This window comes from Aythya marila, assembly GCF_965140915.1.
Source record: "Aythya marila genome assembly, chromosome: 2".
NCBI classification, from domain to species: Eukaryota; Metazoa; Chordata; class Aves; order Anseriformes; family Anatidae; genus Aythya; species Aythya marila.
Genome location: NC_139043.1, coordinates 110,657,854 through 110,683,255, shown reverse-complemented (window position 1 = coordinate 110,683,255; position 25,402 = coordinate 110,657,854). Strand labels below are relative to the sequence as shown.

The following is a 25,402-nucleotide window of genomic DNA, read 5'->3' as shown; positions in this document are numbered from 1 at the left end:
GGCATGGTGCAGATGAAATGGGTAGGAAGGGGTTGTTGGTGATGTCACGGGGTTGTGTGGGACTGATGCTATGCTTCAGAGTGCTGTAGGTAACATGACCGTGTTGTGCACTCCACCACTGCTGGAGTGACCTAACGGCATATTTATGTAGCCAAAGAACCTAAGGACAGTCTACAATACTTGTAAGTCAAATAAATAGCATCTGTTTGTAAGAAAAATTGCAATTTATATGTATATATTCAGAATCACATGCACAAAAAAAAAGTAAAAGAAAAATATATGGAATAATTGCAGATTATACTTTAGTCTGCAGCCTCTTGAATGTCTGAAGTCTCTCTATATCCTTTGTCTCCAGAAGTTTATTTTATGGAGTCCTGATCTTCTGGGCATGACAAGAGGTAGTCACAGAAGGAGAGCTACGGATGTCATCACAGTGGAAAGAAAAAGTTGTTTTGCAGATCTCTAGGCTAGTGAGATCTCCAGGCAGCTAGTCCTGGCCTTTCACAAAAGGATGGAGACAGTGTGTATAAGCACTGCCTGTCTTCTCATTGCCTGAATTACATACTAAAGTCATTTAAAACAAAGGAACAAATGTGTATTGTCAGTAATTGTTATGTTAAGGAGTGAGCCCAATTAGCTGATTTAGCATTTATTTCCTCTTATAAGGGGAAGAGAAAATGACAGTAGAGGGTGGTGAGAATTGGCAGTGAGCAATGTAGAGAGCAGGAGCACTTCAGAATCATTTCAGAAAGATTTCTGCTAGGTTTAGGGGGCTGTGTTATCTTTTTTTTTTTTTTTTTTTAAATTATTATTATTATTATTATTATTATTATTAGAGTGGCAAGTCCAGCATGCCCAGCAGGGATGCCACATCAATTCACCGTGGAGCATAGTGTCCAGCACAGGGACAGGAACAGAGAACAGTAGTGCCTCGATGGAACATTTTCTGAAAAGCATGATGGGAGCTGAAACAGAACTATAGAGGTCACTACGGAATATTCAAATACAAGATCAAATTGGTTGACCATCATTTCTTAAATGTGGTTAAATTAGTTGCTGCTTGATCACTCAATCTTGCATTTTATGATTATTGATGTCTTGCCCTCTAAGTTTACTTCCTCTGTTTTGTGAACAGGCTCCAGTGTGAGAATTTTTGAGCACAGTCTCAGAAAAATTATTTTCAGGTTTGCAACTCTGAAGATCACATGAAGGTACCTCTGCCTGAGTGCCCACTTCTTCCATGTTGCTGATGGCATCTCTGAGTTTATGGGCACACATGCTGGTTTTATGAGACCCTGCAAAAACCAGATGTGGTTGTTGGCTATTCAGTATATCAGTCTCATGCTGGCCTGCCATGTAAATCTCTTGTTGATGTCCATGAGGACCATCATTCCAATAAAAGAGAAGATGTTAATAATGTACCATTCCAGTGCCTTTCAACAGGAAGAGAGTCAGTCAGAAAGCAAGGCAAATGTGAAGAGGTGCTTATTGCTCCAGAAGAGTTTGTCTGCAACTGTCACATTGTTATTTAATGCTAGGTCTGATGAACTCAGGAATCTCCCCACCAGATGGGAAATGATCAGTCTGAGTATGCTAGAGAGTGCACCAACGAGTGGTGATTCAGAAGGATGAGCTGGAAAACCCTCATACTGAGTAGACAGCTGTCTAGGGCGAGCCAGGAGGGATCACTGAGCTTTAGCCAGGATGTGCCTGAAGTCATAGCCATTGCTGAGCCTCTGCAGGGTTTGTGGGAAAATTCTTAAATCGAGTCATAATCCATGGCCAAGTGTCCTCTTTACTGTGTGCAAGAACAAGCAGTCAACGGCTTTGCTGCAGTGTAACCACAGGGTATGCTTACAGCTTAGAGTGCTTGTCTGGATGGGGAAAATGTAGGATGGGGAAGGAGAAATAAAATCCTCTTCTTAGGCCCCCACTAAAAACATGTATTTACCAGGCAAGTGGCTGGATGACCTGGAGTAAGCAGATCCTCGCCTGTGCCACTTTCAGATGCTTGCAAAGACCCTGAGATTCCTTGAACCAGAGCCCACAAAAAGGAGTGTGACTGTCACTTAGTGCTTAGGGCATGCTGTTGGGAGGGAGGAATCCTGCTTCCTCATCTGTGTCTCTATGTTACTAACCCAGCTTTGAATGAGAAGCCAGAAGATGACACTGACACAAATTCCTCTTCCTGCTCCATTTTAACAATGACCACAGCTAGCTTTTTGGGATACCTCAGTTTATTAGTGTGTGTTGAGCTTGTTCTGAAAGCACGTAAGTTGTTTTCAAGAACTGCATTTTGAAGGATGCAAGCTGGGAAATACCTTGTTCCTGAATAATGGTTGTATTGAGGAGCACAGGTGTTCATCAGCACAGATTTCGGCAATCCTGTACATTTGCAGATGTGATCTCCTGCAGCCTGGTATACTTCATGTAATTTAAGACATGTCCTAGTGACTTTAGGCATCCTCAAGCTTAGGCATATTTTAAAATTTAATTTTATTGTTTGTCACCATTTTGGATTTAGGTGCCACATATCCATCTACTTCTGACTGCAAGAAGCTCTGTCCTCAGACTTATTTGTACATATTGCATAAATTGGTTGCAGTTTGGGCATTCTTCAGCCTATAGGAATTTTGTTGCTACTTGATATTTTTAGTGATATTATTGATACCCCATTAAGAATCTTTGATTTTGTGGCTTTTTCTATCAGACTGAAAGAATCAGACTGAAAGATGACACACTTATCCAAAGTATGGTGCATTTCTTAAAAAAAAATAAAAAAGTCAGACATAGTCATGCCTCTTTGTTCTGAAAATGAATTTGTGAAGTGTATGATGTTTGAGTTAACTGCAAAACCAGAAATGCTACAGAAACAGCTCTCCGAAATGTCACCTGCATTTCTAACATCAGCTAAAATATTTTGAACTTAAAAAAAAGTATGCTGTCAGAGGTTTGTGTTGTATAGTTATGGCCACATTTCCTCAGAATTCAAAAGATCTCCCAGCCCTTGGTTAGAATATGGACATAACTCTGTAAATTTTTTTTCTGTATTATTTTACTTTTTTCTAATACTGGTAGGAACTTTTGTGTTCATACTCCTCTTATATACTTTGTTAAAAATAACATCAACAACAAAAACAACCCAAGACCCACAAGATTAAATGATCCATACACAGAAATGTGAATAGAATGTTCTACATAACTCTTGTTTTCCAAAAAAAAACACCATGTAATTCACTGACTGACTCATGTTTTATAGCAGGCTGATGGCTGTCAGGTGTCAGTAAGCTGATGGCTTAAAGGTTGCCTCTTTCAGTAGTCCTCATCAAATGAATTGCTCACTGTGAGCAAGGATGGATTCTGGCCCTGTGTTTGCTGAGACACTGTTGGAGAGGCTCTTACGATACTACTGGTGTCTGGCTCTGCCTCTTGTGGTACATTTTTCCCTGCTATGGGCTGGAAAAAGTGGTTAGAGGTAAGACTAAACGGGGGTTCCAGAGAGTCAGTGAGTCTGAGGCCTTATCTAAACAAAAATTGTACCAATTTAACTAAACCTATTTAGAAACAGAGGTTGCTGAATTAATGCCCCCCCCCCCCCCCTTTCTTTTTTTTTCTAGAACAAAGTCTGGGGAGAAACATTATTCATGCCAGTATAATTTATACTGTTTCTAATGCCTTTATTTTCTCCTTTGTACTGTCAACAGCACTTGTTTTGTAACTCTTCTGTGCATATTCCAGCATATTCCTGGATGGTGAAACAGAAACTGAGTCCCTTGATGCTTTTGCTTCTTCATTTCTTCCTTTGTACGTTATTTCCTAACCTTTCTAGTGGTCATCTGAATATTTAGCACAACTCTAATACTCTTCAAAAGGATGTTTGCATATTCTCTGATAGGCTTGTTTAGAGAGATGTTTCAAATAGTTTTTTCTTCATTTGTTGCACAGTTTAGTATATTAAGTGGGGATATGAAGGGGTCTTGCAGCTGTAGAAGGATCCTACCAAACTTACAATTTACCCCATCAAATGGCAAGGTAGCTGTTTTTCACACAGACCATTCCCTTATAACTAGATATTGGCTCATGACTGAAAGTAGGAAAGACCTTGTCATGTATTGCAGACAACTTGTGGCAATATATTCCATGTAAGTCAAAATAGATACAAAGAGGAACCAAGCTGAAAAACAAATCTTTAAGTTCCTTATTGTTGTTATTGCCAAAAGTCTTCCTGGCACTTCCAGAAAGACGTAGTGATAGGTGCTGGTAGAGATGTGCCCAACAAGCACCCTTTGTGTGCAGGCTTGCATGTTAAACCACATGACTTCCAGGTCTTAGAGTAGGTGTGGCTTCAAAATGGAGAAATTACAGCAGTGAGCTGGAAGAATGACTTTGTCCCCCTTTGTAATAATAATGTCAGAGCTGTTATTACATTTGGCTTTGGTAGCAGGTTGGAAGTGTTTCTCAGAAGGGAAGTGCTTCCAGCTCCATGTCTCTTTCAAGAGCTCCATTCCCATGTACTTGCTGGAAACCTTTCAGGAAACCACATTCCCTTTCCCGTCCCTGTTCAGCAATGTGATCCTTCCCAGCCAGAGCGGCTCGCAGACCGCCTCGTCGTCCAGGCCTGGGAAAGGAATGTGACAAAGAGGGGGCAAAAGTGCTGGCACTTCCAATCCCTTCCTATGCTGCCTTTCAGAAGAAACCTCGTCCCCACCTCCTTATGAAAGGGTTTTCTACATCCATAAGCATGTTTAGAAAGATCTGCAGTCTCTAATTTTCCAGCATGTGGTGGGTGAAGGATGTGATTTTAGCTGGAAACAGTCACATGGCCAGATCCTCAGCCTTGTGCGAGTCTGCCTGATGCTCCAGGGGTCACACTGTGTTGTTGTCATTTGTGCTAGTGGCAAAGCAGGTCCAGTAGATTGCTCCCTAAGTTGTCTGTTATGGCCCTAAATGATGGCTGGTGTCTGACAGTACTGCATGCAATGGAAACACTACTGCTATGCAAAAGAAATGCCCTGAAACTTTGTGCTAGTGCAATTTTCCAGGCAATCAACAATTCAAAAAGACAGTAGGTGAAGAAATGCTGTTTATATTACAAGTTTCAATAAATAAGATAAAGGGGGCAGGAAGAAGAGAGGGGATCAAGGAACTGTTAATGACTTAGAGGACAGAATCATATTAGAGACAGAAATGTAAACTTGTTTTGCTATTGCTAAAAGCCCAGGAGATACACATTTCATTTTGCAGAGAAATATTCTGATCAGTGTTTTCTTCTGTCATAGCAGCGGACAATTGAGCTTGGATCCCCGCCAGACTTTTTTATCCTCTTTAAACTAAACAATTAATTAAAAGGGAACACAAGGCAGGACAATTTAGCCAGCTCTGTTAGTTTAGACAGAATGGGTTATTGGGCAATGCCATTGCGGCACAGAACAATCACTCCTAGCTTCTGTGCCACAGGAACAGTTAAGCCTTTCAAGATGATTTTCTAGCCACTGCTGTTAGGGTGATTGTGCTGTTTTCTTATTCTTTATTTTTATGCTGTTTCATTTACTCATCATTGTTACTGTTTGTATTATGTGGTGCATGGGTGGTAAGGATTAGATAGTGATTCTCAACACAACAGTTTCTCTTGAGACAGACATTTACCCACCCTGAGACAATTGCTTTCCAGAACTGAGGCAAAAGAATATAGGAGACAAGTTGTACAGCCACTGAAGTCAAAGAAAAGCCTCTTGCAGGCCCCAGTGGACAGGAAAACTGGAAGATGGAGAGCTATTCTTTTCCATGTTTTGAAAGACTAAGAATCTCAGAAGACTAAGAGTCTCAGAAAAATCAGGATAGGTGGAGACCTTTAGAAGCTATTTGAAAGCTGCAGGTGCACAGGAGCTCTGGAAATTACAGTGATTGCTTAAACATCAGAAATAGCTTCATGGACCATTCACTCCATCCAATTGATCTGTTCAGCCTCCATACAATCAAGGAGTTTGATCCCCCCACCAAAATGCTTTTGATTAGACATTGTGGTAAGTGGACAAGGGTTGGGAAACTGAATTTTATTCTGGCTCCTGATGCTCGTTTCCATGCAGTAGCTGTTAACCCTTTTGTACCTAGAAATCATCTGTAAACTGGGAATAACAGTGTTGCATACTTAAGTTTTGGAGCCTGACTAAACACAGTTTATAAGAAACTATGTGAGGCCAAAGTCATTCTGGGGTTAATCACTTGCAGAGATGGGGCTAACTAACAGGACTGTCCATAACTTGACACCATATATATTTCCCTTACAGAAATGGTTCCCAGTCTTCACTAGACTGTGGGAAGCAGACTGAGCCCAGTGTGCTGCTTATAACATATGCTTTACTCTGTTTCAGTGGTCTTCATTTTAACTATTTAATTTCTAGCAGACACCAGCAACAGAAAGGATTTTAGCAGCAGAATGGAGGGCTACTAGTTCACCTAGATTTTAGAAACATAAATATTACCCCACTCTGTGAATTCATCAAGTCACTAAGTAGAGGTTAGGATTATAATTTATTTTTTATTCTCCACTAGGGAAGAATTTTACACCAGAGAGTCTTTGGGGAAAAATGAAGGATTTCTTTTTGGATGTGTGTACATATTGTTTAAAATATCTCATGACATTCTGTGTTAAAAAAAAAAAGTGTCATCACCTTCACTTCATTCCATGAACCCAACTTGTTTTCAGCTTCAGCTGTTCAGTATTTATCACCCTCTATTGTCATATATTACACAGCTGCATAAAGGCAAGTTTTAAACAAACAAACAACAACAAAGAAAAAAACAACCCCAAAACAATAAAAGTCAAACCCAGTCCAAAAGTGAAGCTCACGGTAGGTGGGAATAGTGTAATGAGTAAAATGTCATTAAGAAGAAAGTGTTTGCTGAAGAAGTGTAATGCCAAAATTTCAAGCCAAGTTACAAGATTTAAAAGATTAAAATCAGAGGAAAATTTTGAAATGATCAAGGTCTTCAGTAACATTTATTTCCCATTAATGGTCATGAAGCTAAATTACATAGTAGATTTGTATCAAGGCAGCAAAGTCAGAAGGCTTAAAGTGAATTGAATTGCAGGGAATTTCTGCCCCTAAATCACTGTCTGGTGTGGTCCATCTGAAAGGTTGCTGAACTGAAGATATAAATCATATAATCTTTTTGCTGCTCTGCCATTCACACACAGCCTTCACTTAAGCTAAAATGTTAAATATCATAGAATCATAGAATGGCTTGGGTTGGAAGGAACCTTAAAGATCATCTAATTCCAATCTACCCCATCCATGGGCAGGGACACCTTCCACTAGACCAGGTTGCTGGCCTTAAACACTTCCAGGGATGTGGCATCTGCAACTTCTCTGGGCAACCTGTTCCAGTGCATCACCATCCTCATAATAGAGAATTTGTGCCTAATATCTAATCTAGACCTACCATTTAAAAACTAATGGTTTACTCTTTATCCTATCACTACAATCCCTGAAAACATGTTCCTCCCCAGCTTTCCTGTAGGCACCCTTTAGGTACTGGAAAGCCACTATAAGGTCTCCCTGGAGCCTTCTCTTCTCCAGGCTGATCAACCCCAACTCCCTCAGTATGTCTTCATAGGAGAGGTGCTCTAGCCCTCTGATCACCTTTGTGGCCCTCCTCTGGACTTGTTCTAATAAGTTTGTGACCTTCTTCTGCTGGGGACCCTAGGGCTGAAGGCTGCACTCCAGGTGGGGTCTCATGAGAGCAGAATCACCTCCCTTGACCTGCTAGCCATGCTTGTTCTGATACAGCCCAGGATATGTTTGGCTTTCTGGTCTGTAAGAACATACATGTATTGCTGGCTCATGCTGAGTTTCTCATCAACCAACACCCCCAGGTCCTTCTCATCAGGGCTGCTCTCAATCCATTTTCCAGACAGCCTGTATTTGTGTTTGGGATTATCTACCAATTTTGTTTCCTTCAATTTAAGTGTCTTGAATTTAGCAATAGATCATCTCACATAGTGTTGTCCATAACTGCTACACTTCTTTTCACAAATCCATCACAATAGCAATGTGTAGCAGCCATCTTGGTACAGTGCTTTGAAACCTTATGGAAAAAATGCACTGCACAGGTAGTCATAAGTAAGTGCAGCTGTCAGCCCCACTGAGGCTAGTGGGTCCACTTTGAAGCAGTGTTGAGCACTGCAGCTGCTGCTGTTTTCCCAGTACCAGAGGGGCTCCTACAAGGGGCATGACCTGTTGGCCAAAGGAAGGGGACCCCTGCCTGAGTCTTGAATATATAGAGGCAATTTTTCAACTGTGAACTTTTTGGCAGCCTGAAATGTTCTGGGTCCATGGGCTGAAACCATTCAGCAAAACAATGAAAAGTTGGTGTCCTTCTATCCTGTCCCATCCCGTGTGTCCTTCTGAGGATGCTGAACTTCCTAGACAAGAGGCTAATGCCAAGCCATGTGCAGCAGTGACCATGGGGAGAGGGAATTGCCTAACAGCATTTTCCATGAAAATTGATTCATATTCATTATTTTAAATGATTAAAACACCCTCACAGGAATAAGCTGCAAAGTCAATGCATCTGTGTCAGGAGTAAAGCAAAATGCCACCCATATAGCAGTGAGATATAAATAATCACGCTACAAGTAATGTTTCCTATTAAAGAGCCAGATATCACCCTTTTCAATCTGTAGAGAACAGGACTGGTAGGCATGTGATGTAAAGTAAGACCCCTGCATTGTATTCTTCATACATTAGCCAACTAGTTGATTCAGCCACTTCATCAGAAACAGTGTTTAAATCACATTTGATTATGATTTGCAAACTTGCCTCCTGATTCAGAATGTGCATGGCTGGTTTATAAAATAAATTGAATTAAAATTTTCTCATTGTGATCATGCCTGATTTGCTGTCTCTTCCTTTAATAGTCTGTGTATAAGCAAAGGTATGTTTATATGTTAGTTTCAGCAGTTGCACATTGCATGTAAGTCAAACAAGCCCAGCATTCCTTTACTTCAGAGGTGAGCCTCCAGATCTCCCCATCTCCCATTCTCATTAAACAAAATCCCTGAAATTTGTGCTCTGTTACTGCCTTCTAGTATGAGGAAGTGGTGTGGTGGATGACGCACAGACTGGCCTCCAGGGGAGCTGAGTACTGTTCCCAGCTCTGCCATTTGCTGGGTAATATCCTGCAACTCATTTAATGTTTTTGTGTCTCAGTTTCTCCAACTGTGAAAATGAGGCTAGTGGGCCAACGTTTCCCACTGAAATCAATAATAGAGTCCTACTGAGTTCAGTGGCACTTCAGTGCTTAGAGATCTGTGAGGGGAAAAAAAGGGAATTGTTCGTTTTAATACATTTTCCTCAGTTGCCATTCACTAGCTATGCTTCACATCAGCATGATTCAGATTTATTCCTAGCCTGCTCCTTTTACTTTATGAAATATAGCTGTGTATAAAAAAAGGTTTATCACCATTTTTATAATCTTTAATTCTGCTCAGTCCTTTTCTAATATTTTGTCAATACTTTTCCACCTTAAATTTCTACAGTATAATGAAAACATACTTCCTTACTCCCAAGTAATGGAATACAAATGGAAGGGACAAGACAGTGTTATTCAAAAATTCTCAGCTTATGAAATAATATGTATTAGTTGACATGCCCCAGAGAGATACAACTGACCAGCTGCTCTGGGTGAAACAAATAAAAAGAAAACTCCTTTATTAATGATGTACTCTGCGGTAGATTGTATCTGGGGAATTCTGTAGAAATGGACTTTCTTATCCCTTCCCTGTAAGTGAAATACGGAGGAGGCTGAGTTCTTAGAGATTTGGTAGTCACATAAACAGTGCATAAATACACAAGGAATGGTCATATTCAAGAAGGATTTCAGCTTTGGTAACCACTACATCTTGCATTTTCTTTGGCTTCCTTTAGTCAGCTAAAGACTGTGGGTGAGACTTTCCAAATATAGGCAACCCGAAATTCTGACCAAAAAACACATGCCTTCTCAGGAGTGGATTAAGGCACGATTCATAGATCTGGGTCTTGGGCTTGTATAACCACATTGTTTGGATTGAAGTATCCGGCAGCTTGGGCTCTAGTGTTAGATAGGGCTGTGGAGGTGGGAGGTAGAGCTGAGAGGCCATGGAGGCGGTTGAGTCATGGGAATATTTACTGTATGTTTGGATGGATTTGGTTAGTTTATTGCACTGCTCTGGCTTTCTTGAGGCATGCTGGTTGGCTCAACTCCAGGACTTCTTTAGTCTTACTCTGTCCCAGCAGTGGGTCACTTTGTCCCACAAATTGTAAACTTGCAGAGAATGCACTTAGTTTCTGATGTGAGATGGAAGACAGGTTAACAGCGAAAACAGATGAACTTTTGTTTACTAGTATAAATTCATTGAATAATTTAGGTTGGAGGGGCCCCTTGGAGCTCATCTAGTGCAATTGCCTGCTCAAAGCATTGCTAACTTCAAAGTTGGAGCATGTTGCTCAAGACATTTTCCACAAAGTTTTGAGTATCTGTAAGGGTGAAGATGCGACAGCCTGTCTGGGGCACCCTTCTCTTTCCTTTTTTTCCTTTTCCTTTTCCTTTTCCTTTTCCTTTTCCTTTTCCTTTTCCTTTTCCTTTTCCTTTTCCTTTTCCTTTTCCTTTTCCTTTCCCTTTCCCTTTCCCTTTCCCTTTCCCTTTCCCTTTCCCTTTCCCTTTCCCTTTTTTTTTCTTCTTCCTTTTTGTTTTTCCTTTGCCAATCTTATTGTGAATATTCTTTTTCCTCATACATGAAAGTTCTCTTGCTGAGACATGCATCCAGTGACATCCATTGACATCCTTTGATGTGCACTTCCAAGAACAGTCTCTCGGTGACCACCCATTAGGTAGGTGAAAATGGAAGTGAAACCCTCTCCTTTAGCTCTCCCTTTTCCAGGCCAAACAAATCCAGCTCCCTCAGCTGTCCTTACATGTCATGTTTTGCAGCCCCTTGTCCACCTTGGTGGCCCTCAGCTTGACTTGCTCCAGTTTGTCAGGGTCCCAGGATTAGATACAGTATTCCAGATGTGGTCTCACAAGTGCTGAATAGAGGGGAATAATCATTTCCTTTGAGTTGCTGCCTATTTTCTTAATAAAGCAGCCCAGTATGAGGCTGGATTTTATTGCTGCAAAGGCACACTGCTGACTCATGTTCAGTTTTCCCTTCAGTAGTCCCAGATCCTTTTTGTGAAGCTGCTCTCTAATCAGTTGGCACCCAGGCTGTCCCAGATGCAGGACTCAGTATTTGCCTTTATAACACATCATGACTTCAGGTATAACTTTAGATACAAATGCTCGTTTTTCAAACACAATGCATGACTGCAAATAGAATGACCTGTTTGTACATGTGTCCACCAGGTTTATAGACATATTTTGCTCACTTTTTGTTCACAAAGTTGCCTCATTTTTTAATGGAGAATAAAAACACAGTAAAATTCTAGAACTTTAACATATATGCAGAGGAATTTCTTTGGATGTATTTCGAACACTTCTAAAGATAAACTTCTCCTTTGGATAGGGTTCTGTTTTGTTTTTCCCTTGCTCTCCTTGACTTTTCCCATTCTTAGATAAGAGCAGTGAGAACTGCATGAGGTATATTGGCATAATCAGTAACACAGACTTGTCTGGACCTCAGGAGATAAGTCTGCACTGTATCAGCAGACGGCACCTAAGAATGCTTTTTAAAAAAAAAAAAATGTCCCCTTTATCTTTCAAAGGGAGCTTCCTTCTGTTGTCTTTGTTGGAGGTCAGATTGCTGATCGGCCTCCTCCAGAGCTGGAGAAATTCCTCTGAAGACCCCTTAAATTGCATTTCAATTATACATGAGGCAGTACTGGCAAGCCCATTTTATTTCCAAGCTGCCCCGTTGCTTCTCAGAGGCAATGTGGTCTTGGAACCCTTGTTGCAGGTATAAAACAAAACCCCTCTTCTGGTAGTCTGAAAGAGAAAATGTTCCTGAAAAGGCATATCTAACTGATTTAGAGAGAATCAAGTGCTCTCTGTAAACAGTGTTTGCACAGTGTAAATCTCTCACAAATTAGGCACCCAGAGGAATGTGTTAATCAGCAAGGAGTTACAAGGGAACATCAATCTTTAGTGGCTAGTAACTACAGAAGACAAAACATTCAGAATAATTTGATGTTTACAGACTTAAAATGTTCCAAATTTTATTTCACAATTTACAATACAGAATAAGTGTTCTAATTTCAGCTGTGCTGATGGATGCAAGGAATTTGAAAATCAGCGGAGGTAGGAGAGGCCTAAGGAAGATCTTTTAAGTCTAGCCTGCTTTAAAAAATAAAGCAGTTACTAAGATGGAATGAGATGGATTGAAAATGCTGTGGGATTAATCAAATGCCAGACCCCAGTGTGGGTTTGGGTTGTGTGTAAATTTTGTTTGGTCTTTCCCAGCTCCATGAGAGGTGAAGTTTCTAGCATTCTTGTGGGAGATCCAGTACTTCATACTGTTTTGTCATTCTTTCAGAGATCTGGAGTTTGTCCACTATTTCCTGCAGAGAAAACCTTGGTAAAAAATCGTCGAGAGAATCCCAGTAAAGAGAACTGCATTTTGGGAAAAATTAATTGAGAAATTTTGTTCCAGTGTGTTAACAGACACAACAAGTTATATCTTTATTGATTCCGGCTTATTTCCTCTACATAAAATAAGACTTTTTACTGTATTTGATAATAAAACATTTACTAGACTCTTTTACTATTGTTATTGGGAGAAGACCTTACAGTATATAAATACTAGTGCAAGAATGAAAAATACTGGGCAGAAACTTTAGAGAAAGGTACAAGTGGAAGTTAACCTTTGTTATGTGCAACTAACATATATGAAAACATAATATGTTTGTTTTTCAGTTTCCTATCACATTTTCCATCTGTTCTCTGCAAGGCTCTTAAACTTCCACTTCCTCTGTGCAGTTTTGTAATATTCCCATTCACAGGAAGTAAGAGGAAGAGCCCTAAGAGGGATATGTTACAAATAGACTGTATGTAGGTGTTGGGCTAAAATAACTGGGCTCCAGCCTGATCTGCTATGAACTGAAGACTCTTCAATGGAATACTGAAATTCAGCTTGTTTGTTACCTGGGGCTTGATCCTGCAGCACTTATTTATTTATAATTTTATTTATTTTATTTTAAATTAATTTAATTTAATTTAATTTAATTTAATTTAATTTAATTTTATACAAGTTACAGTTACTTTTCCTACTGCTTTTTATCTGTAATCACCAAGTACCGTAATACCGCAATAATGAAAGTCTTTACATTATTTAGACTGATAATTATAAATATAGTCTATACCTAAGAAATGCTTCTGTGACAAAGGCCAGGAGCTGGTTACAGAATTCACTGATGGGCAGAGCCAGGTCCCTTTATTCCCAGGCCAACATATCATCAATACGTTGTTGCCTGGTGAAAATGAGTTTCATAAACAGAATGAATAACAGCGAAGCTCTCAACAGCATGTGAAAATAAGAATAAAGTGACCAATTACAGATTTGGGTCTTGATTGCAAAGAGCTTAGCCATGGGACTCATCGATGTGACAAAGACACGGAGGCACTAGTGGACTGCATTGTTCGGCTCAGATTTCCTTCAGCAACAGGAACCCCAGATCCCAACAAGGAGAGGGCCTATTATTCACATACTTTTGTAACAGCTAGCACTGAAGTTATTACAGTGTACATGTTATACACCATAAGGACATAGATGCCGTAGATCCAGAGCCACAGAAAGTCTTTTCTATTTTTTTTTTTTTCTTTCAGCACTGAATCCAGATAGAGTCTTCTAGTGTGAAATTTGAGGGGAGAGCCAAACTTCCTTTTCTCTAAACATTTCAAAAGATTGATGAGTTCAAAACTGGGATCATCAGGATTAACATCCAAGTTTTGCAAATGTCATGTCTTACTAATTAGCTGATCCAAGCCTCCAGATCTCTAAATACAAATATAATTGTTCCATGACTTTAATCTATCTTTAGTCCAGCTAAAGGATGCTAATTCTGTTACTCACTTTATTACTTTTTTTTTTACATTTACTTTTTTTTTTTTTTACTCGGAAAAGCAATTAATTGTCATGAAAACAGAGTTGTTGAAGTGATTTCATTCTGTCATGAAAGCTTGAAAACACACAGCCACAAAGCTTTCCCTCCCTCTTGTGCTGTCTCCTGCCTCCCCTTCCCCAGCCCACAGGTATAACAAAACAACCTTGCAAGATGAGCCTTACAGTCTATGAACACAAGCTTGTAAATCTGGCGCTTGAACAAGCCCAATTATTTTTAACTGCTTTTGTGTAAGACAAGAGGCTATGTAAAGAACAGGATGTTTTGAACATTGAACTCTGGTGCATTACCTAATACTGCTGCTACAGATTTGATGTAATTTCTCTGCAGGTGTTGAAGGCATCATAAAGAGCATGCTACTGGGGTGTTGTACATTTAGGATACATAGCCTTGTGGACTTACTGATTGTTCTTTTATGAACAGAAATGACAAGTTTATAGTTTATACTACACACAGTTTATATTGAAATACATCTTATTCTGCATTCTAAAAGACATCCTTCTAGACTTTATTTGAAAAAATATATAGAAAGGATGCTTAACAGACTTTTGTTAATCTCCAGTTTTTTTGTAGATGTGTGAAATGATCCACCTTTGCCTTCCCTGGAATATGGGGTGACTGCATCTTCCTTAAGTAGGGAAGGACAGTTGCATCCTGCTGTACTCCGTGGGATTGCTCTGCAGCCAGGCTCTCTGTTGCTCATCTTCTCTCAGCCCCTATGGGAAATTCACTGATACAGAAAGTAATCCTTCCAAATAGTGCAGGTGTCAGAGGTCTGTGTAAGAGGGAGGCTTTTGTGGAAAATTACACAACATCTGCCCACACAATAGCTGGCCAGTACTGTCCTTCCTTCACTTTTCAGGTGCATGAAATGTGTATAAAAGAAAACACAAGGAAATAAGTAGATCCAATATTCTATTGCATGGTTAAATTGTGGTTGTTATTGGAAATACAAAGCATCTTTTTTGAAGCTTTGTCAGGGAAATTGTTCCTTTCTGACCACGTGTGATAAACTTGAGGTTAAATGACCTCACTTGTGACACACTTGTAAGCAAGGACTTAATTTTCTGTTGTAAAAGCATGACAAAAACTAAAGTGGAGGAGCACCACTGCTGGGAGTCTGGACCATAATACTGTGAGGGGATTCTCTGAAGCCATACTGCACTTTGCTCTGCTGTTCCTATCTCTCTCAGTGGCTCTTTTTCAACACCCTCTTCATGCTTGACTCATTTTGTGTCCTGGCGTCTAGATACATTCTTCCATGGTCACTTAGCTTTGTCTCATATCATCTTACCATCATACACGGTTCTTTACAGACAGCTATTATCAGCTTTATGCTCACTTATTCTCCAATTAGTGCCATTATTGTGGTGGATGAGCTAAGAACAGTGCTGTTCTTGGTGTCCTCTAAGTATCATATTTCCCCTGGGCCACTCATGCAACATTGGGTGGGAAAAAGTCACATTCCTCACTAAACTCAGCTACTGTCTAATGAGACTCATCTGTGTTGCCTTTCTGCATGGAAAGGCTGACCATTGGAAACACCTGTTTGATCACTCATTTTACATTTCTGTCAGTGTGAAGGAAGTCCCTTGTTTGTATTTACAGGTGCTTTCGCAAGACTAATTTTAGATAGAACCCCATTTTTTTGTTTTGTTTTGTTTTTTTTGAGGTTGTTTTGATCCTACTCTTGCCATCCTAACTTGATACACTTGTTTTATCTCCATTTTGTACAGCTGCAAATGCCTGCATGAGGTAAAAAGCAATGGAGAGAACTCCTTGTAGAGACAAGGGTTTGAAGCTAAAATGGCAGAAAGAAGTGAGAGATGGTGTGCCTCCTTCTGGCTAACAGAGAAGAGCTAGTGATGTGACTGGGCTTTTCTACAGCTGCATGCTTGCTTGCTGAGGGCTTGCTGTGCTTCTCTGTTGTCCTGCATCTAAGGCAACACTTTCAGACTTGTGCCTCCAAGGTTTGAAAACTCAGTACAAAGTGTAAGCATAAAAGAGTAATCACATTTACTTTAATTGTTTAATTGTATATATTACATATATTCTTTTCAGTTAGAATCAGAGCACCTTGTGCTTTGCAGGACTGATTTACTCTAGCGGGTAGAGAGTGTAGTAATCCTGTCAATGTGGTACTAAGGGAAATCGAGTCCCATATACATATGTTTGTTGTATTGCCAAGTCTTATGTCTGTATTTCAAATCTATAGATATTTGATGTTTTTAAACCTCCATTCTTTAGATCATGGGATACTGAAAAAATCTGAGCATTTCTTTTTAAAAAGTAGCTTTCATACTCTTACAGTGACTTGGAAGAATTAAAAAAGCTCACAGACTAGGAGACAAGAAAGGACGCTGCATATACCCTTTGGAAAATCTTGTGACTTTTTTTCCGGTGGCCTCATATTTTTTGCAGCTTTGATTCACAATTTTTGAAAATTTGGAACAGCTGAGTATTTCTGTTCATTTAAGGTGCTGCCATTTAATCCTGACAGTACCCAGAGGACAGCCTCTCTGGTAACAAAGATCCTTTAAAATGCAGAGCTCATCTTTTACAGTGCATGGCACAATGAGACTGGGAGCCTTTGCTGAGAATTTTAGGCACAACCACAACAAAAATAATAAATAAATGAGGCATCTCATTCTACTCAGAGATGCCATATAGAGCTGCTGTTAAAGTGCACATTAGCAAATAAAAGCAGCCTAAATTTAACTATGACTCAATTACACTAAATCTGACCCATTTTTGTTCTGTGTTTCTATTTAACACTTATTTACATTCTTAGTCTTGGCGCTGTTAGAAGAGAAGGGTGGGGGAGCAGGCATTCTGGTCCTCAGAATTGCTATAAAAAATTGATGATTAGGAAAACACAGCTATAGTCAGCTTGAAGCTGGGTAGCTCATTTGAACCTACTATAAAAGAAAAGATCATTTTCTCATTCTATTAAAACTCAGTTAGCAACGGCTGTGTAGGCGGCAGGAGATCAGAAGCGAACGTCCAACTTGGAGTTAGTACAACTGGGGTCAGGTCCAAAGCAAACTGCCTGATTAGTGAAACAATTTGTATTTTACAATGACAGCAAATAGGTAAATCTTGCGAGACTCAGGAAATCCTAGCGGACCGTGAATGCAAGCACTGCCTGCTTCGCAGGTTGCACGTTGATTCGGAGGTGTCATTGCCTCTGCTTTTTCATGCTCCTATTCCAGGGACATAAACAAGAGGGACTCAATTTACTAAGGGAACTTTTTTTTTTTTTTTTTCTTTTTTCTCCCTCTCCCTCTTGTTTTTACAATCTACATGTAAAGACTAATTGGCTGTGTTTTTCCCAGCTATTTTATGCTTCTCTTGCTCTGGTTACAAGTCTTACTAAACCAGTATATCCATGGGGACCTATAGACAGCCAACATTTCCAAATGACATGCAGCATTCCCCTTTCTTTTTAAGTGTAAAACATTTACAAGTAAATTTACAAACGCATTAAGAACATTTCCCCGGCTGGCTGTTAGTGTTTATTTCTTCCCCTTCTCCTCCTGGGAGCTGACACATCCCAGCCCTCACCTTTCGCACGCTGCTCCCCGTTACTTTGCCTCCTACCCTCCCCGCCGCCCCTCTCCCTCTTTCTTTCCCAGTTCAGCAGCGGAGATTTCTGTTTGTGCCAGTGGGGCGGCCTGGCGAGACCGCAATTGCTCTACCCCACAGATTGACGAGCCCTCAGATGCCGATTTACTGTACATGGCAGCCACGCTGGAGCCGAGGCACATCTGGAGTGGAGTAAGCTTACTCAGAAACAGGGGCCAGCTCCAGCCGGAGCCAGCGGAGCTGAGCGTGGCGCTGAAAGGCAGCCCTCCTGCCTCCCCTTCCCTCCTCCCCGGGTACATTTCCTAATGTAAACAGAGGCCAGGGGGGAAGGACACAGTAACTCTTTGCTGCATGTTTGTCATGTCGCGTTCTTTATCTGCTTGAGGTCAAGCCGGAGCTCTGGAAAAACAGAAGCTTTGCTTTTATTCTAAATAGCTGAAAGCCAGTGCTGCTGAAGGGGGGAAAAAAAAGAAAAAAGAAAAAAAGAGTTTGCTTTTGTGTTTATTTGTTCCACTTTATGGTAATTTGGGGGATAATTTCATTATCTGCAGCCAAATTGAAAACAAGCTGTTGTCTATGCTAATGATACCAGTGTATTATTTTATGTACAGTAGGCGTGGAGCTCTTTAAACCACAAGTGGACTGGATTTCTGCTTACAGCTGTGCTGCTTTAACTTTTTTTTTTTTTTTTTATAGTTGCAAAATGAGACTTTCCTTTTATTATCTGGAAACAAAAAAGATTATGGATGGCTCTTTTGTTTCACAAAATGACGAATACCTTTCACGGCCTGGTGCCAGCCTGCTGTCCAGAATGTGCATTTTAGCTACATTAGTGCAAAGAACAAGCACAATCATTTTGGGGCAGATATGCTGCTTTTATAATCTGGTTCACTGCACTGCTGAATTCCAGTCTCTGTAAAGAAATGGGAGAGATTTCTGAGGCATTTACTGACTGTCAGCAATCTGGATGAGTACTCTATAATTGAGGTTTAATAAAATTTTTATTTATGCTCTTTAATAGCAGAATGATATAGGTGGTAGGTTAGTTGTTCAGATGACATTAAAATGATGAGCATGCAAATTAAAAAGGTCTTCCCCGCACACTATTCCTCACTATTCAGTAGATGTTGCCGTGCACAAAGCAGAGAAAGCAAACATCAGAAAACATTGCCACTGATAACATATTGATGTGTGACATGTTGATTTATCTGTCAAGAAATACTTTTTCTAGGGATGTTGCGTCTTTGTCTTCCTTAAGATCACAACCCTTGCTCTGTATTTTAGCCTTCTGGTGGATTAAACAGTGACCTCCCAGACGAGTAGGTGGCTCCCATGGCTCCTGATGGAGTCCGGCCTAGCTATCACGTAGCAGAACTTGGCCTGAGCTGTGAGTGAGGTAACTGCAGCATGGCTGGGCAGCAGCTCGTATACCACAGTCGGGCAAAGTTTCAGCATCCCCCTCCCCAGGGGGCTCCTACGATTGCTGTTTTATTATCTGTGCTGGTATGCCATAGTACTCATAGGAGATAGCAACAGAGGTTGCATACTCTATTGTAGTATCATTTTTAATGGATATTGTTTTAGTTGATTTAAATAATTTCCTGATAATTATGTTTTCTCTTGCTTTCCTGATGATTCAGATCCCACTAGAAGAGGGTCCAAATTTGGCATTACCTCCTTTTGTCTGCTTAAATCACTCAAGGTGAAATTCAGTAAGGAGGGGACTGACAGCATGGCAAAGAGGTTAGCCATCTTGGAAAGTCAGAACTGCACACCTCCATCTGTGCCTAAAAGCTGGTCCAGGAACAGATCCAGGGGAAGTAAACCTTTTGTTGTAGGACTTATGTGATCTATCTGTTTACTTGAGGCAAAATGATTTATTTGAAGACAAACAAACAAACAAACATATTTCTACAGAGAAAAGCTGATGGAACCGGTCTGAAAAGTAAAGCTTCTTGGCAATCTTCAGAGAGACCTTGGCAATTGATTGAAACCTAAACTTTTTGCAGGGACAGTTGGATTTTGGCTAAGATTTTCTGGAATCCTGCAGGGCTCCACAGGACTTCTGCGTGGCTGGCAGATCATTGCTCAACTCCCCTACTGCCAGGATAGAGGATTGATGGTATGTCATTGCAGGACGGCCCACCAAGTAGTCTACCTTTGAACTAGAGACCTCAGGGCTTCCAGGTTTCGAAACTGGGACAACACTTGTTTTGAAACGTTGTTGATATGTTTTGATATGCATTGGAAATATTTTGATTTCAATGAATTACCAAATCCCGACCCCAAAAAATGTTCCATAGTTTTTTGAACAGCTTTACTCCAGCCTAAGTTTGATGACCCTGAGGGGAAAAAAGAATGGTTTCTCCATAAATAGAGTAGAAATAAAACATAACCCAGTCAATGAGTCTGAAACAGGGCTTCTCTGACCCTACTTACTGGGCATCCCTGCCAATAATTGCACTAGTGTCCTTTGACCTTCAGCAGACCAGTCTGGACTCAGTTACACAGTTCTCATCTTAATTTTAAATGTGATATCCCGATAAATTTGTTTTTGCTTTTCACTTAGTGCATTTTTGAATTGATTCAATTCCTTGATTTGCACTAATGCCAAGAGTGTCCATGAAGTCTCAAAACGAAATCTTCTTGGTAGACGACTATGCATCCTGGTGGTTATGCTATTGTGATTATATTAATAGCATGTTCTCCAACTTAAGCAATGTGCAGGTGCAAAACTCTCATTCAGCAGTACATAACTCTTTCATCTGCCATTTCTTGCCAGTATATTTCCTGCCCATATGAATGTTTCTTGTGAAATTTCTGGAGAATAGCTGCTGGGGTTCTGCCAGTTGTAAGAAAACAAATACACAAACAACCCCCTTCTAAAACTCAACAACTTCCCCTCTCCCTAATCCTGTCTTTGGAAACTTCTGCTATTCATAGTGGATTTTCTACATTGAACAAAATAGACTAGTCATGAAAAAATAAACATTGTGGATTAATGTAGCAAAGGTAAAAGTAAAAAATTACTAGAGTTGCATAGTGCTAGAGTGTGTTTGTGTATTGGTATGTCTCTTTGGCTCATGTGGGTGCCTTACTTTAAATATATGCCCATGCCTATCCTTACTCAATCAGTCACTCTGTAATGGTTCTTTTGAATCCGATCCAGTTATTTTAGATTTAAAATAAAATTGGCCATGGCAATTTTTTTTTTTTTTTTTTTAAACAGGTCTCAACCCAGTGGGATTTTTAAGCCTACACAATTTTGGACCTACGTGCATGTTCAAGTAACAGCAAAACCCGTGGAACTTGTGTTCACAAACTGTTTATTCTAGTGGGTTTTGTACTTGGTGACCACCATCCAGAAACAAAGAGAGAAGAGCACTCTGAAAATTGGAGATTTAAGGGTTTGAAAAGTGTACCAGTAGGTGTTAATCTGCAAAAATACGTGTGGGAGAAAAGGACAATGAAATTAAACAACCTATTAATACTGTACTTTAAAGGGCAATAGATATCGTTATCGTTAAAATAAACTGAGAAATCTGCCTAAAAGTAAAGAAGGAATTTCCAGTTTCAAGTGTGCTATTTCCTCTCAATGTGATTATTTACAGTATATCTGTTCTATGCTCTTTGCAAAGTGTGTTATTGACATTTGAATGGTATTTCGGTCTAAGATTCTGACATATGCAAAACAGCCAAAGACCAACATTCACGATATTTTTGACCCTAGGACAAACTGTCATATTTTAAAAAATTATCCTATTGTACTTTGCCCGCTTTCAGTGTTTTGTTAAAACAGTAGAAGATTCATTGAACTGCAGCCTGCAATTTGTGATGGGCATTTCTCAGAAGAACAAGAACACTTTTCCATTATGTATTTCTCCAACAAAAACATATACTTGGTATATAAATGTTCAGATTATAATTCCATCCCAAATATGCATGTATCCTAAAAATAAACCACAATAAATGTTAGACTAAGCAAAAAAGAAGAACAGCAAAAGAATGAAGCAGAAGAAAAAAGGGAAAAAAAGTGGAAAGAAAACCATGAGAATAAAAACTCAGGCATTAAAATAATAGATGTGAAAAAAGAGCTTAAGGGTGAATTTAAGAGAGAAAAGGAAATTACCCATAAAATTATTACAAAACCAGAACTTACTGTGGCTAGGCAGGTGAAATTCTGATCACAGTCATCGCAGCGAAGTCAGGTGTCCTGGAACACAACAATCAAAAACAAAGACTTTTTAATGCTCATGATTAAAGAAAGATTCCAGTGTATTTCAGTGATCATCAAATGATGATTTAATAATCACATCAAGCCAGGTTTTTCCTCTATAAACTTTAAATCAAATTATACAAATAAGATTTTTAATTTTCTAACTAATTGAATCCTTTCTCTCAGATTTTTCTGAAGGAAGAAATGAGACTTGGAAACTCAGTTTGGTGAGGGGGAATCTAATTAGCTCAGGGTCAGGTTTGTGTTTTAAACTTTTACAAAATGAAGATGCATGTTGGCTGGGGCTCCAAGCTGGACCAATGTCTAATTCTGTTGTCCACCAACTAAGGAAATATAACGGACCTTTTATGCAGAACATGACTGACGTGTGTCAGTCTAAATTATTCCTGTAAGTGAATAGAACAAGCTTGAAGCTCTTCAATAGAATCAGCGCAACCACAGAGCTCTGATGTATCTTTAGGTAACCATATTCACCTCTCATTAATTCCAATGGATTGTGCAAGTGCAACAATGTGCAGAGCTGTACTTGCTATTTTTTCATTAATGTTTTAAAGAAAAGTCCAGGCGTAGAATGAATATGTTCCTCATTAGTAATAGTACTACTATACTACTTTCCCAACAAAACTAGCAAAATATTACATTACTTTTTGGTCCACTGAACTACTGAACTGCCACTTCCTTGCAGAAAAGAGCTGTAACTGAATCGCTAATAAAAGGGGCAGGAAATTAGATAAAAGGGGAACACTAGTTTTACATGCCTAAATGAAAAGGTGTTAGTTTTAAAAATATAGCCTTTCAATATATATTCTAAAGCTTTAAAAGTCTCTGACTTTCATTACCGAAATGCTGCACTAAACTAACTCGTAGCACTGGCCCACTCGTATATGTAGCAAGAGAATTAGTGCATGTGATGAAAAAATAAAGTGAAAATTCATTATATCCTTATAGGCACCATGGTGTCTTTGAAAAATAAAAATCTTAGGACTTGCATGATTGCAACATTCTTATTGGATAAACAAAGATATATTTTCTGATAATTACTTGATAAGACATTATTTGGAGGCAGCCAGCATTGTAGCCAGATAAATTTTCTTGCTCATGCTGCCTGGAAGACTGTGGTAGGAACAGCTTTTGAAAACAGTATAACAAACATTGTGGAGAAAAAAAACTTCACTTGAACCTTCACTTCTGGTAGGGAGGAGGAGTTGCAAAAGCATAGGAATATGTAAAGTATTTTGGTGGGAATCTTTCCACCTACCTTTAGCCACCTGTCTTAAGAGTGTACCTATTTTCAGTTTCCTTTACAATAAGTGGAGGATGAGAGCTCCAGAAGGTGAGTCATACTTTGGCTCTTTGAATAGTCTCGAGTGTCTCTCTTTCTGTCTGTTGACTGCAAAAGGGCATTTTGGGATCCTAAAGCCCATGGGTAGCTGCCTCCATTCAATACTGATATCTGAGTGGGATGAAACTAGGACTTACAGTAAATGTTATAAATGTTGGACGTACAGTTACAGAGCTGTGTAAGAAATGGAATCCAGTCTAGGAAACCCCAAGCTAAACTTCTCTGGGTTAACATCAAGTCAAACTCCACTGCTAGGCGGGTAGGAGAGAGAGAAAAGAGAATGTATCCTGGGTGAAGAAATAAAACATTTTCTCTGATGCTTACTCAATAGTATTGTGCTTCAGGCTCAGGATGTTGCTTCATTGTCAAATGGCTGATCTTTCCTTGTCATGCTTTCCTATTGTTCTCCATTCCTTAAATAATCCTGGCTTTCAGCTGCATTTTTCATCCATTTAATTCATTTTCAACCCCCCTAAAAAAGAGAGATTAGTTTAGCAGATCAGGAATGAATTAGAAAAAAATGTTACATAATGGACCTATTTAAATTACACAGTTGCTACTTGCCTTTGCAGAGTAATAAAGATGCAGTTAATAGCTTCCACTTTATTTAGCTGCTAAATTCTGATTATATTTCTGCTGCTTTGTTTCGGAGATGAACTCCACTGCAATAACTACATTGTTCTTTGCTCATTAATCACTTTTATTTGGTCTCCTTTGAATTGTTGTGAAGTTTCAGAACATGGGCAGTCCTCTGGCAGACAGATGAATGTGTTGATCTATTAGACCTTTTAGGCTCTAGGATTTAGACAAAGTATTACAATTACAATGGCTTACTGACATTAGTGGCTCATCCTGGGGCTTCACTGTGCAGCCCTTGATATCACAGCAGCTCTTAGGTAGAACTCCATTGATGTCAATTTGCTTTGTGCAAAAAGATACAGCAGTAACATAGAGCTAGTTACTATACAGTTAGTAATTGTCTGCTGTTTCCAGACCAGTATACTTGCAGTTAAAACAAAACAGCAGCATCATTTAAGATGCTCTCTATTTTGGTCAACAAATGTATTTGCTGGGTTTGCTCTCCTTTCTTTAGGTTGGTAATAAATAGAAGAATAAACCAGCCTGAGGTGATTTGAGCGAGCTCCTACATAGAAAACATATGAGAAAAGCGTTTGTTATTAATTAGTCTTGTATTCATTAGCAATTAAAATTGCTCACAATGAAATTGCTCATAACATTTATGCACCTTTCAAAACATACAAATTGAGGTTGGTGCCAGACCTGCTGCACCTACAAAGTAGATCTCAGACCACCTGGGATAGGCTGTGGTGTCCCACTGAACCTGCACGCTGCCCCTTTGCCCAGGGTGTTCAGACTTCGTCTGGCAGAAGTCCAGAAAAACAATAGTTTAATGCCCCAAGTTGTAGTCTGCTCTTCAGAACAATTGCCATTGGACACCACCAAGTAAAGCTAATTTACTCACTAGTGTGATTATCTCATCCTCTGTGTGTTTATTTGAATTTCTCAGGTGCTTCCCGAAAAAAATAACTTTTCTTAGAGGTCTGTATATGTCAAACCGTTCAGAGGCCTCACAGTGGTCCTCTTACAGAGACATACTTTGCTTTCTGTGAATGCACATGAGATTACACCCAACTATTTGAATATTTATAAGTGGACTCTGTAACTGCACAAACATGAGTTTCAATTTAGTTTGAGAATTTATGGAAGCATTTATGAACAATATTTGCATGTTCTCCCATGTTCAGTTGCAGCTCTGCCTATATCATTGGTTTTGAGTAGCAGTTCAAACTAGCATAATAAACCACAGTCACTGAATTTGGGTTGTCACTGTGGACAGTTTACTCGGTTTGCTCAGCATTTAGAAATGGTATTTCTCACCTCCTCCATACAAGTCTTTTCACTACCCTGCCAACTTCTTGACGGGAAAAATAACTTCATTCTGGTTTGAGGTGTTTCAAAAGTTATGTGAGGAGAAGCATAGGGGAGTTTTTTATTATTGTTATTATTTTATTTTTTAGGAATATTAGCTCAGGTACGCACATCACTTCTAAATAAGCTACATCCCAGGAAGCATTTATGTAATCTCTCCACAGCAGGAATGTTCAGAAACATTCACAGTTGAAA

At 39.5% G+C, this 25,402-nt stretch overlaps 1 long non-coding RNA gene across 1 annotated transcript; it reads left to right on the top strand.

The window, feature by feature from the left end:
• Nucleotides 1–17,855: 17,855 nt before the first annotated feature.
• Nucleotides 17,856–21,211, top strand: LOC309874379. The gene is made up of 3 exons (XR_014316825.1): nucleotides 17,856–17,870; nucleotides 19,688–19,800; nucleotides 20,908–21,211. It is a non-coding gene; the product is annotated as an uncharacterized lncRNA (long non-coding RNA).
• Nucleotides 21,212–25,402: the final 4,191 nt, after the last annotated feature.